General features: G+C 52.3%; 1 protein-coding gene across 1 annotated transcript in view; it reads left to right on the top strand.

Annotated features, from left to right (window-relative positions):
• LOC140714245 (uncharacterized) overlaps window positions 1–3,622 on the top strand; it is a 34,390-nt gene extending 30,768 nt beyond the window's left edge. Inside the window, exon 3 of the transcript XR_012095850.1 lies at window positions 1,289–3,622. The gene's annotated coding sequence lies outside the window, so the exon portion shown is untranslated. The remainder of the gene's footprint in view (window positions 1–1,288) is intronic.
• The last annotated feature ends 11,265 nt before the right edge of the window (window positions 3,623–14,887 follow it).

Consider the following 14,887-nt stretch of genomic DNA (forward strand, 5'->3'; position numbering starts at 1 on the left):
ACTTCATGCAAACCCCCAGTATGCCTACGTGGTCTTACCTGATGGGCGGGAGGACATGGTCTCCGTCCGTGACCTGGCGCCCCCTGTTGGAACTTCTTCTTCCCATCACCCTCAGAGCCCTCAAACGGTGCCTGGGCTTCTTTTCCTATTACGCCCAATGGGTCCCTCAATATGCAGACAAGGCTCGCCCCCTGGTCAAGTCCACTGCATTTCCCCTCTCAGCCGAGGCCTGCGCAGCCTTCAGCTGCGTTAAAGGGGACATTGCCAAAGCAACGATGCATGCGGTGGACGAGACCATTCCCTTCCAAGTAGAGAGTGACGCCTCCAACTTCGCGCTGGCTGCTACCCTCAATCAGGCAGGAAGGCCGGTAGCATTCTTCTCTCGTACCCTTCAGGGCCCTGAAATTCGGCACTCCACGGTGCAGAAAGAAGCCCAGGCCATAGTGGAAGCTATTAGGCACTGGAGGCACTATCTCACTGGCAAAAGTTTCACCTTGCTGACCGACCAGCACTCAGTTGTGTTCATGTTCAGCAACCAACAGCGGGGCAAAATCAAAAATGATAAAATTTTGAGGTGGAGAATAGAACTCTCCACCTACAACTATGACATCCTGTACCGGCCTGGAAGGCTCAATGAGCCCCCTGATGCCCTATCACGGGGAGCGTGTGCCAGCGCGCAGCTCGACCAGCTATATGCCATCCATGCAGATCTTTGCCACCCGGGGGTCACCTGACTTTACCATTTCATGAAAGCCCGGAACCTGCCTTACTCCCTTGAGGAAATCAGGACGATGACCAGGGACTGTCAAGTCTGCACTGAGTGCAAACCGCACTTCTACCGTCCTGAACAAGCACAACTTATCAAGGCCACCTGCCCCTTTCAGCGACTGAGTGCCGACTTTAAGGGCCCCCTTCCCTCCACCGACAGCAATGTCTACTTTCTCAACATAATCAACGAGTACTCACGGTTCCCCTTTGCCAACCCCTGCCACATCCATCATAAAAGCCCTGTGCCAGCTCTTCACTCTGTTTGGATATCCCTGCTATATCCACAGTGATAGAGGGTCGTTTATGAGTGTCGAGCTGCGCCAGTACCTGCTGGCTAGGGGTATTGCTTCTAGAAGGACCACGAGCTATAATCCCTGGGGGAATGGACAGGTGGAGAGGGAGAATGCCACTGTGTGGAAGGCCACACTCTTAGCCCTTAGGTCAAAGGGATTGCCGGTCTGCTCCCTGTTATGCACGTCCACCAATGCCACCCCTAATGAGTGACTCTTTTCTTTCCCAGGAAGTCTGCCACTGGGACCACCCTACCAGCTTGGCTGACGTCTCCAGGGCCAGTGCTGCTCCGGAAACATGCGAGGAGCAATAAATACTCCCCGATGGTCAAGAGGGTTCACCTACTTCATGCGAACCCCCAGTACGCCTACGTGGTCTTACCTGATGGGCGGGAGGACACAGTCTCCATCCGCGACCTGGCACCCGCAGGAGCACCAGACCCCTGGCCCGAACACTCCAGGGTGACTATGAACACCGTACCCACCGATGTATATACCCACCAGACACCACGCACACCAAGCCCTACACAGACTCCTCACGACACTCCCATACCGGGTGCCACGCACACACATGAGGGATTACTGATGCCTAACAGGCTGGCACCTCAAGTCAGGCCGGAGCCAGCACAACCACCGTCACGGTGCTACGTAGATCGCAACGACAGACTCGACCGCCTGATAGACTCAACCTGTAAATATACTTGTAAGAAACTTCGCCCCATGGGGACTCTCTTTTAAAACAAAGGGGGGATGAATGTGGTAAACTATGTGTATATCTGTCTGGACACGCCCCTCTGCTGACTGCTCCTGTGGCTCCTCCCACAGACCCCTGTATAAAGGCAATTCGAGGCACTGCTCCTCCCTCAGTCTCCAAGATGTTGTGGTCACTTTTGCTGTTAATCAAAGCCTATCGTTCGCCTCCCATCTCCGAGAGTTATTGATGGTGCATCATCCCCCCATGAGCAAAAACCCCACCTTTGTCATGGGCACATGAAGCTCAACCAGTGTCAGTTTCATCAGTGTCTTATATGTCTCTGGTGTGTGTCTGATTACAAAGCCAGCTCTCTCTCTTTTTAAAGGAAAAGTCCATATTTAATAATCCTTCAGATCTTGTCACAATACAATCAGAGGCATACAGTAGATTGAGTGAACAGCTAGAGACTTTTCCCCAGGGCAGAAATGGTGGTTATGACTGGAAATAATTTTATGGTGAATAGAGGGAAGTATGGGGAGAATGAAAAGTACAAAGGGGAATAAGCACAGACCTTGCTGGTGAGTATTAAACTGGAGCAGGGCAAATTGTGAGAGATTAGGCAGGAAGGAGGGAGAGTTAACAGGGAACAGCTGTTTTTGGACAAGTCCACCTCCAACAGGTTGAGGGTGTTTGAAGTCTAACTACACAGAGTACAGGACAGGTATGTTCCAGTCAGAAGGAGAGTGGTGGTACAGGGGAATTGGTTTGGTCTGGAATCCAAAAAGAAGTGAAGAGCTTCAAGACTGTCCTGGTGGGGTCCTCACCTACCACCCCACCAGCCTCCAGGTCCAACGTATAATTCTCCGTAACTTCCGCCACCTCCAACGGGATCCTACTACCAAGCACATCTTTCCCTCCCCCACTCCTTCTGCTTTCCGCAGGGATCGCTCCCTACGCGACTCCCTTGTCCACTCGTCCCCCCCATCCCTTCCCACCGATCTCCCTCCATGCACTTATCCTTGTAAGCGGAACAAGTGCTACACCTGCCCTTACACTTCCTCCCTCACCACCATTCAGGGCCCCAGACAGTCCTTCCAGGTGAGGCGACACTTCACCTGTGAGTCGGCTGGTGTGGTATACTGCGTCCGGTGCTCCCGGTGTGACCTTTTATATATTGGTGAGACCTGACGCAGACTGGGAGACCGTTTCGCTAAACACCTATGCTCGGTCCGCCAGAGAAAGCAGGATCTCCCAGTGGCCACACATTTTAATTCCATGTCCCATTCCCATTCTGATATGTCTGTCCATGGCCTCCTCTACTGTCAAAATGAATCCAAACTCAAGTTGGAGGAACAACAATTTATATACTGGCTGGGTAGCCTCCAATCTGATGGCATGAACATTGACTTCTCTAACTTCCGTTAATGCCCCTCCTCCCCTTCTTACCCCATCCCTGACATATTTAGCTGTTTGCCTGTTCTCCATCTCCCTCTAGTGCTCCCCCCCCCCCATTTCTTTCTCCCGAGGCCTCCCGTCCCATGATCCTTTCCCTTCTCCAGCTCTGTATCACTTTCGCCAATCACCTTTCCAGCTCTTGGCTTCATCCCACCCCCTCCGGTCTTCTCCTATCATTTTGCATTCCCCCTCCCCCCACTACTTTCAAATCTATTACTATCTTTCCTTTCAGTTTAGTCCTGATGAAGGGTCTTGACCTGAAACGTCTGACAGTGCTTCTCCTTATAGATGCTGCCTGGCCTGCTGTGTTTCACCAGCATTTTGAGTGTGTTGTTTGAATTTCCAGCATCTGCAGATTTCCTCGTGTTTGCTCTTTAAAGAAGAGAATTAGGAAAGCCATGACGGCCCATAAAACTCCTTGATTAAGAAGATTCTCAAAGCATTCCATACATAGATCAGGAGCAAGAGGATAACACGGGAGAGGGTGGGACCACTCAAGGACAAAGGGGGAGGGGAACATTTGGTTGGATACAAAGGATGTGGCTGAGGTTTATAACAAGAGCTTTACATCAATAGTTACCAAAGACAAGGACGTGGAGCATGTGGAGATCAAGGCAAAGAGTATTAATATGCTTGAGTATTTTGAAATAATTGAGGAGGTAGATTTGGGCTTTTAAATAGCATTAAGCTGGATAAACCCCAGAGCCTGATGGGATACACCACAGATTATTGACAGAGGCAAGTGAAGAGATTGCTGGGGCCTTAGCCAATATCTTTGAGCCCTCCCTAACCACTGGCGAGGTCCTGGAGGACTGGTGAGCAGCCAATGTTGATCTATTATTCAAGAAGGGAACCAGGGATAATCCTGGAAGTTATAGACCGTCATTGGTAGGGACAGGATTTATGAGTATCTGTAAAACCATAGATTTATTAGGGGGAGACAACATGGGTTTGTTTGGAGCAGATGAGGATGATTGATGAAGGTCGAGCTCAGGAAGTTGTTTTCACACATTTTTGTGAGGCCTTTGATAACGTCCCACCAAGGAAGCTCATCCAAAAGATTAAGATGTACGGGATCCATGGTGAATTGGATTCAGAACTGGGTTACCCATTGAAGACAGAGGGTGGTGGTTGAAGGGAGCTATTCTAACTTGAGGTCTGGGTTAATGGTGTTCTGTGAGGATCTGTACTGCGACTTCTGCCATCTGTGATGTATGTATGTGACAATCCGGATGAAAATGTCAATGGGTGTACAGCGGGATATCCTGTAAATTAGCCGCAGATATGGGCAGAGAAATGGCAGATGGAGCTTAACCTGGCCAAATGTGAAGTTGTGCACCTTGGTAGGTCAAATGTAAACAGACGGAACACTGTTAAATGCAACAGTGTCAATAAGCAGCAGGATCTTGGAGTCCAAGTTCATCACTCCCTGGAAGTGGCTACACAGATTGATGGGGTGGTTAAGAAGGCAAATGGTATGCTTACCTTTATTAGTCGAGGCATTGTGTTCAAAAATCAGGAAGTTATGTTGCAACTTAAAAAACTCTAGTTAGACGACATCAGGAGTATTTCATACAGTTCCAGTCGTCCCGTTCTTGGAAGAAAGTCAAAGAGTTGAAGAGAGTGCAAAAGAGTTTACGAGGATGCTGCCTGGATTAAAGGGCTTGTGGTTGGACAAACGAATTGTTTTCTCTAGAGCGGTGGAGACTGAGAGGAAATCTGATAGAGGTTTATAAGTTTATGAGGGATATAGATGCAGTAGACAGACAGTATCTCTTTTGAGGGGTTGAAATGTCTAATACCAGAGGGCATGCATTCACTGTGAGAGGGGGTAATTTAAAAGGAGAAAGGCAACCACTGTGTGAAAGGCAAGTTCTTTTACACAGATTTGTTGGTGCCTGGAATGAGCACCTGGGGTTTGGTAGAGGCAGATACAGTAGGGACTTCAAAGAGACTCTTAGATAGGCACATGAATGTGAGGAAAATGAAGGGATATAGATATTGTGTCTGCATAATGGATTAGTTTAGTCGGCCATTTGATGATTAATTCACTTGGCCACTTTCAGGAAGCAGAGAACACTGAGGACTGAAGGGCCTGTTCCTGTGCTGAACTGTTCTATGTTCCATGTCTATGTTCTGTAACATTGTTCAGTCTACAATGTTTCAATGTGATTTTCAGTTCAGTATGTTGTTTTAACTTACAGAGCTCCAGAACTTCTTTCAGCATTTTGTCCAACTTTGCCAACCCATTCCTCATTTCCACAAAGGATTCCCTCATCACTCTCTGGGACTGGGAGCCTTCCCCCATCACCAGGCTGAGGAAGAGCGGGGAATCCCTTCTCCGTGAGTTTGGTGATTTCCTGTAAACAATGAACTTGTTGAGTGACAGACTGAGTGAAAGAGAATGGAGAAGACAATATCAGCTCAGTAATGGGTCGTCCCAGTGACTTTGAACACAGGAACGGTCACTGGGCAGCCTCTTCACCCATTCTGTAAATTTCTGGGTTCAGTCATTAGTAGCAAAGCACTGACTGTGGAAATTACAAATCATAATATTATTGGAGTCACAGAGCCCAGCAGCACTGAAACAGGCCCTTTGACCCTTCTAGTCAATGCTGACCTGTTTTTGTTTTTACTGCCTATTTCCAACTACCTGCACCACAGCCTCCATACACCTCCCATCCATGTCATCACCCAAATTTCTCTTTAGTGTCTAAATCGAACTCACGTCCACCACTTCCGCGGGCAGCTCATTCCACACTCCCACCAAACTCTGAGTGAAGAAACCCCTTCAGATTCCCATAACACATTTCACCTTTCACCCTGAACCTATGTCCAATGTGGGGGTAAGAGGGAAGACAGGGTGGAGAGGGAAGGCAGTAAGGAGCAGGCAAGGCTGATTGGGGACAAATAAACAGAGTTTATACTATTTTTCAAAAAAGTAATTGTTTGAACTTACTTGCTACAAACTTACTATCCATACCCTGTACATTCTCAACCAAATTACTGATTACAGATGACAAATAACATGAAGAGCAGTCTGAGCTGCCTTAATGACTGTCGTCCAGTGGCTGTCACATCTCTGGTGATGAAATGTTGAAGGGTTGGTCATGGTGAGAATGAACTCCTGCCTCAGCAAGGACCTGGACCCACTGCAATTTGCCCATCACCACAATAGGTTTACTGCAGATGTGATCGCAATGGCTCTTCACACGGCCATAGATCACCTGGACAATACAAACACCAAAAGAGTTCTGCAAAACAACTGACAATTGCACCTTCACAGACTGCTCACATGAGACGACTGTCTATACCCGTGACACAGGAAATCACATCACTGTCACTCTCCTGATACCGTCTCTGACCTGCTCACCTCCGGGTATCCTCCCTCACCAAGCCTCTGCCTCAGTCACCATTTGTGAGATTATATAAAACAAAAACAATTAAAACGATGTATCAAGCAGCTCCTGTACCCCTCCAACCCTGACCATGTTTCACTGGTTAAATCTCCCTCCTCAGCCCCCTTCCTTTTTCCCTTTCCCATTGTAACTGCAGATATGCCAACAAATCCGAATCCGCTGTACAAACCCATGTCCTTTGACGCAGAAGTCACACCACCCCCAACTCCCCACCCTCTTCCTAATCTGCACTCGCAGCCCATGACGGTGACAACTGTTCACAGACTCTGGGGCTCTGTAACAAGCACAATGTTAACAGCAAGACCAGTCAGTGATTAATATAAAAAAGAGAGTTGCTGCTTCCTGCGAGAACACGCGAGCGTCCGATACAATGGACCTTGTCTCCTACTTCATTTGACCCGGTCACGGAACCTCCGATCATCCCACTTTCTCACATCACCACCCTACCGTCCCCCCACCCCGATCGCCTATCGTCCCACACCTTTCCGATCACTCACCCCGCACCCACACGTCCAGCTCTCCCCATGCACACACACAGACAGATCCCCAAACCCCTTCCCCGCTTTGGGAGCCACAACTAATTGAGCCCGGGCTCGACAGCAAAGCTAAAAACGCGTCTACGATACTGGAGAGGGTGAAGTTCGACAAAGCTCGGTCCCGACCCTTTCCCACTGCAACCTGCCCCCGATTTACAGGAACCCGTCATTAACCCCTTTCTCACCGGAGAACCACGGCAACACCTGGGGTCAGCACTGCGCCTGCGTCCGGCAGAGAACTCGGAGGTTGCCACAGCGCCACAAGCGGCCGGAGGTCTACACATCGCCACCGGGGTTGTCGGAGGTCTCCGCAGCGCCTCCGGTGGCCGTAGTGACGACGGAGAATAAATCACAGCTGAGGGAAATCCTGCAGATCGGGAAAATCCAAAACAACACTCACAAAATGCTGAAGGTACCCAGCAAATCAGGTAGCATCTATCGAAAAGAGTTGACTTTTCCACTTGAGATCCTTATTCAGGACTGAGAAGGAAGGGGAAAATATCTGAATAAAAACTGGGCGGGTGAGGAAAAGGCTCGCTCGAAGGTGACAGTTGAAACCAGGTAGGTGGGAAATCTCAAGAGCAGGAGGAAAAAAATCTAATAGGAGAGGAGATTAGACAATAGGAGAAAGGGCTGGAGGAGTGGTCCCAGGGAGAAGTGAAAATCGGGTGAGATGAAGTGAAATGTCGGAGGAAGTAAATTGTGAATTACTGCCTCAGCTGGAAAGACTGTTTGGACAACGGGGAGTTCTGTCTTGCCGCCCTTTCACTGTGACACCCCCGAACTCCGCACCAAATCCATCCAAACGAATCTGGGCGAATGTTAATGATCAACAAATATAATACCACTCAGTAATCAGCTGTCTGAATGAATAACTGACTTTAAAGAGAAAGTGGTACCTGTGGTTCACATTGTCAGGGTGTTGAGTTTACCAGGAGACAAAGACTGCAGGGACGAGAAGTGACCAATACACTGCGTGTGGAACCCCGCTGGCAATTCTGGTGTTGTGAACCGAATCGAGACAAACACCACGCTGCCCACTCCACCAACAACACGGCACAGCCGGACACATAACAGGGGACTTTACATCTCACAACACTGGATTCAGTGATGAAACCCGTGATTAATATTGTTGTCCCACTGAAATCATAAGAAACGTCCAGAAAGGTGCTTTTAAATACAAATGCACCCCACACGTGACGTCACACATGGGTCACCTCGTGCGTACCTGACGTCACACACGCGCTGCTATGCTCGCGCTGAGACAGTTCAACGGCTGAGCTACCGACCACGAGACCCCCTCCACCCCACCCCATCTCCGCTGACGAAGGGATATTAATCACTGTTCGTTACCCCGTTGAGAAATTCCGCAACCGCGCTGCACTCCCCATCAAAGAGGAACAAATCTCGAAGTAAATGTCCCGCTTTCTGATTTATTTCCATTTCCCTCTGAGAGAAGTTGAGGCGTTTGTGAAGCGTCTCCTGCGGCCGGAGTCTGATGTAACGCCGAGAGGTAGGAGGAGCCGCTCGGCCCGTGGGTTTGATGGCGCCTCCCCGGGGAGGGAGTGGGAGGGACCCCATATGAGGAAGGAGGGAGAGAGGGGGGATTTTATTGAAAGGATGAAGATGGTGTGAGAGGGGGCGGACAGGATGTTTGTCACGTGGGGACAGGAGGGGCTCATCTGTGGAAATGTCTGAGCCCACGGTGGTGTTGAGCAGAAGGATTCACCACATTGGGGGCAAACACCGGCAGACTGTTGCCCTGCAAGTGGGGCCAATGATCGGGTAAAGTGGGGATAGGAATGGTATTGGGGGCCCGGGTCTTATTGAATGACAAGACGTGCTAGTGGGGCCGAGTTCCCTGCTCCTGTTCCTGGTGACTATGTGTTTAAATACAAGGAATAACCAGACTCTTCCTGGGCCTGCAGGATGTCCCAGTCGGTGTTTAGGAACCGGGGCTTGGAGCACAGTTGTTCCCAAACTGTGTCAACAAGTTTGCTGGGGGACTGAATCAACATTCCCAAGTCTGTTATTAACAAAAAAATGTACATTTATATCCTGAAAATGACACCAACTGAATATTAGATCTCGAGAGTGTCGGGAGTTTGGAAAAATTAAATAAGGGTCTCTGTGCGTTTTTGTTTCCCGGGGTTTGTTTCCACGCCCTGATAGCAATGGAGTGAAGACGGAGTTCAGAACCGACACAGCGGGGTCCGATACAGGTCAGACGGGGTAAGTTACAGGCGACACTCCGCTCAGGATCAATGAGCGCCGCAGCATTTAGAATAACGCCGCAGTAATCTGGAGCAGGTTAGGGAGAATTTTAAATAAAACGAACATGGGGACTTTCTGGTCCGATCCCTTGACAGAGTGTGAGGGAGCCGCGGCGAAGGGTAGTTGCGGTATTTAAAATAAGCGAGCCGAGCCGGGCCCGTTTGGGCGGAAGCCGAGGAGGAGATCAATGTCCGCGAACGGGGTAAGTAAATCTGCAACGAGCTTTGGAAACTGTCAATGGACAAAGTCGGAGACAGCGGGGCTGAGCGGGACCGAACAGTGTGAACATACGTGATGGGATCGCGGGAATCACTGTCGCTGAGAAAGTTACCGAGGCTTTCCCGGCTTTGCATATCAGTCAGAAATCTGATGGACAGAGATTTACATTGATTTTGCAAAGCGTTCCCTGTCTCCTTCCCGAACCTTGTAGCACCCTGGACCGTAACGTTTCTCCCGGCATGGGCACCTCTGAGGCGCCGGCGATCCCCGCCTTCCGCGTTTTAAACCTGCGGGAATGAGCGGCTTGTGGCGACCCACTTTCTGCGCAGGCGAACCGGCTCACAAATAGCCAGCACGCGGGGAGAGACTTTGGTAATGCACCTCGACGTCATTTCCGTCCGGAGAGGGCGGGCGCTCGGGATTAAATGCCAGCGCCGCGAAGTTTGAATAAACTAGTCTCGAAACGATTTACCGACTGCGTGTCGTTATTTCAGCGCTGTGTGTAGCACATCGCTACATTGGTGACCCCGACCGTCCAAACGGGATTTGGACCAAAGATGACCGACTCTTCATCTGTTCACGCTGTTTCGCTAAAACTGCCAACTTTCTGGACGCTGCGATCTGTGTGGTTTAGCCAAGCAGATGCCCAGTTCCAGATTCGGCAGATATCCTCTGAATCCACGTGTTACTACCACGTGGTGAGCGCCCTTGACCAGGAAACGGTCGCCCAGGTTGCGGATTTCATACAGTCGCCCCCGGAAGAAGGCAAATATGAAGCATTCAAAGCGCTGCTCATTGAGACCTTTGGCCTCTCACGGCGTGAGCGAGGTGCCCCCCTGCTTCACCTGGACGGTTTGGGAGACAGACTGCCGTTAGCATTGATGAACGAGATGCTGTCCCTGGCTGATGGACACAAGCCCTGCCTCATGTTTGAGCAAGCGTTCCTGGAGCGACTGCCCGAGGACGTACATCTGCTGCTGGCCGACGCAGATTTCAGCGACCCCCGGAAGGTGGCAGCCCGGGCAGAGGTGCTGTGGAAAGCCAAGAGGGAGAGCGTGGGGTCCGTCGGTCAGATTACCGGGCCACGCGCCCACAGCAGACCAGACCAGGCCCGGCAAGGGGGCACACACAACACAGAGGCAGGAGTGAGGAGGCCAGTGAACAGTGGTGTTTCTACCACCAGCGATGGGGCACAAAAGCCCGCGGTTCTCGCCCGCCCTGCAAGGGCCAGGGCCAGGGCCGGCTGCCGCTAATGACTATGGCGGCTGGCCACCAGGACAGCCTCTTGTACGTCTGGGACAAACAGTCGGGACGCCGCTTCTTGGTCGACACTGGAACGGAGATCAGCGTCTTGCCCCCGACGGGGTACGACACCCGCAACAGGAAACCAGGACCCACCCTGAGGGCCACAAACGGCAGCACGATACGGACCTACGGCACCCGCACAGTGCAGCTGCAGCTCGGCGCCAGCCGGTTCACGTCGGATTTCACTCTGGCCGCGGTGGCCCGACCACTCCTGACTTCTTGCGAGCTCACAACCTGCTGGTCGACTTGCCGGGACTTTCCAGACGTTCTCCCTGGATGAAGCCAAGTTGCCGGCCCCACACCTGGACTCCATCACGCTGTCGGACAACGAATTCACCAGAATCCTGGCGGACTTTCCATCGATTCTGGCACCGCAGTTCACGGCAGCCATGCCCAGACACGGGGTACAGCACTACATTCCGACCCAGGGACCACCCCTCCACGCCCGCGCACGAAGGCTCGCCCCTGGAAAAGCTCCGCCTGGCGAAGTAGGAGTTCAAGAGGATGGAGGAATTGGGGATCTGGCAATCCGGCATTTCAGGTACTTCTTAGAATGCAGGCCATGAAGGTCTCCGATCCCTGGTCGGCTCGCCAGCAGCGACATCTGTCCTACATATCCGAGTACACGACGGACATCCAGCATGTCTCGGGAAAGGACAACGTCGTGGCGGACGTACTCTCCAGACCAGCTGTCCAGGCCCTGTCCCTGGGGGTCGACTATGCAGCACTGGAGGAAGCGCAGCAGGCAGACGACGAGATGCCCAGCTACAGGACCGCAGTCTCGGGTTTGCAGCTGCAAGACTTTCTCGTAGGCCCAGGTGATAGGACCCTCCTGTGCGACGTGGCTGCCGGCCAACCTCGCCCCATCGTCTCGGCAGCCTGGAGGCGGTGAGTTTTCGACTCCATACAAGGTTTGGCGCACCCATCTATCAGGACAACCGTCCGGCTGGTCTCCAGCAAGTTCGCGTGGCACGGACTTCGCAAACAGGTCGGCTAATGGGCCAGAATGTGCACACAGTGCCAAATAGCCAAGGTACAGCGGTACAAGCTAAAGCCCCGCCGCAGCAGTTCGAACCCACTCACCGGAGGTTCGACCACATTCATCTGGATATCGTGGGCCCCCTACCAGTGTCCCGAGGAGCGCGGTACCTCCTAACTATGGTAGACCGGTTCACGAGGTGGCCAGAGGCGGCCCCGCTCACCGACACATCTGCCGATTCCTGCGCCCGAGCACTGATCGCAACCTGGGTAGCACGCTTCGGGGTACCGGCCCACATTACCTCCGGCAGAGGCGCCCAGTTCACCTCCAGCCTGTGGTCGGCTGTGGCCAGCCTGTTGGGAACGCAGCTACACCACACAACTGCCTACCACCCACAGTCGAACGGGCTGGTGGAACGCTTCCACCGTCACTTGAAGTCGGCTCTCATGGCCCGCCTGAGAGGACCTAACTGGGTGGACGAGCAACCCTGGGTCCTGCTTGGAATTCGTACAGCGCCCAAGGATGATCTACACGCCTCGTCGGCCAAGTTGGTGTACGGCCCCTGGCTGTCACGGAAGAATTCATACCAGCCCCAAGGGGGCAAGAGGAAGAACCTGCAGCAGTCCTGGACAGGCTACGCGAAAGGTTCGGCAACCTGGCCCCCGTACCAACTTCGCAGCACGGATGGACCCCGACCCATGTACCCAAAGACCTGCAGAACTGTAAGTTTGTGTTTGTACGAAAGGGCGGACACCGGGGACCGCTACAGCGGCCCTACGAGGGGCCGTTCAAGATGATCAACAACAACGGGTCCAGGTACGTTCTGGACATTGGAGGGAGAGAGGAGGTTTTCACAGTGGACTGATTCAAACCAGCCCATGTGGATTTGGCGCAGCCGGTCGAGGTTCAGACACCGCGGCGCGGAGGCAGACCTCCCAAACAGAAGCCAGAAGCTGATCCAGACTGTGGACATTGGGGGGGGGGGTGTATCGCCGGTTCTGGGGGGGGGGGGGGTTATGTGGCGACCCACTTTCTGCGCAGGCGAACCGGCTCACAAATAGCCGGCGCGCGGGGGGTAGACTTTGGTAATGCACCTCTGATGTCATTTCCGCCCGGAGAGGGCGGGCGCGAGGGATTAAATGCCAGCGCCGCGAAGTTTGAATAAACTAGTCTCGAAACGACTTACCCATTGCGTGTCGTTATTTCAGCGCTGTGTGTAGCACATCGCTACATGCTCTCCATTTCCAGCATTTCCCTGCCCCGAGATTCACTCGCTCTTTCTGTTGTTTCCCCAGTGAATTTAGTGGCGATGGTGATCCTGTCCCAGGGGAAGTGCGGCATCTCCAACCGCACCACTCGCTACCTGGTGGCAATGACAGCAATGACCATCATGTTTGCGGTGATATTGTGGCGGCTCAGTTATTATTTCTTCCCCGGGACATTCCTGGAAATCACCCCCGTGTGCAGCGCGATCTCTGCCTTGGGAGAGGCAGCCACTGACTGTTCTGTCTGGTTCACCTTCAGCTTTACGTTTGATCGGTTTGTCGCCATTTGTTGCCAGGAGCGGAAAACGAAATATTGCACCGGGAAAATTGCGGCTGAGGTTGTGACAACAACCGGCGTTCTGCTCTGCTTTAATAATGTGCCGTTCATCTTTATATATCGTCTGTGAAAGTGGTTGACAATATACCCTGGGACTGCATTGAAATACCGGGCTACTATACGGATCCCGGGTGGCTGGGATATGACTGATTTCTACCGTCCTAACGCAATTACTCCCGTTCGTGTTAATACTGCTGTTCAACGCTCTGACAGTCAAACACATTTTGGTGACTAGTCGCGTCCATAAGGGGCTGAAGGGTCAGAGCAAGGCGCAGAACCGCAGTGACCCGGAGATGGATCTGTTATCTTATTTCTCACCATCTCCGGCAGCTTCATCATTCTGTGGTCGGTGAGTGGTGCCGAATTCCTTTATAACACCATCGCCGGACTGGATCAGAATAATTACAGCAATTCTGTATACATTTTTCAACGCACCGGATACATGTTGATGATATTAAGTTGCTGCACAAACACATTTATTTATGGGGTAGCTCAGTCCAAGTTCAGAGAGCAGCTCATCCGCGCACCGAAATATCCGCTCATGTCAATTATTCAACTAATTAACAAACTGTAACGGTGTGCTACACGCAGCGCTGAAATAACGACACGGAGTCGGTAAACTGCAGTTAAAAAAGATTTTATTCGAACTTCGCGGCCTCGCTTTAAAGCCTCCCTGATCCCGCCCTCCCCGGGCGCGAATGCTGTAGGGGGCACGTATTCACAGTCCCGCGCGGGCTTTTCCCCTTGCTGGTGAAGCAGTCTTGGCGCCCTTTTGGGACTGGCCTTTATGCCGGCGCGCTGGCTACTTGTGAGGCGGTTCGAGTGCGCTAGGAAGTGGGTGGCCACATAACCCCCCCCCCCCAGAACCGGCGATACACCCCCCAATGTCCACAGTCTGGGTCGGACTCTGTTTGGGAGGTCTGCCTCTGCGTCGCGGTGCCAGAATCTCGACCGGCTGCGCCAAGTCCACATGGGCCGATTTGAGTCGGTCCACCGTGAAAACCTCCTCTTTCTCCCCAATGTCCAGCACGAATGTGGACCCGTTGTTTCTGATCACTGTAAACGGCCCCTCGTAGGGCCGCTGTAGCGGTGGCCGATGCCCGCCCCTTCGTACAAACACAAACTTACAGTTCTGCAGGTCTTTGGGTACGCAGGTCGGGTTCTGCCCATGCTGCGAAGTGGGTATGGGGGCCAGGTTGCCGAGCCTCTCGCGTAATCTGCCCAGGACTGCTGCGGGTTCTTCCTCTCGCCCCCTTGGGGCTGATATGAACTCCCCGGGGACGACCAGGGGTGCGCCGTACACCAACTCGGCCGACGAGGTGTGCAGATCATCTTTGGGCGCCGTG

This window comes from Hemitrygon akajei, chromosome 2 (genome assembly GCF_048418815.1).
Source record: "Hemitrygon akajei chromosome 2, sHemAka1.3, whole genome shotgun sequence".
Lineage (NCBI taxonomy): Eukaryota > Metazoa > Chordata > Chondrichthyes > Myliobatiformes > Dasyatidae > Hemitrygon > Hemitrygon akajei.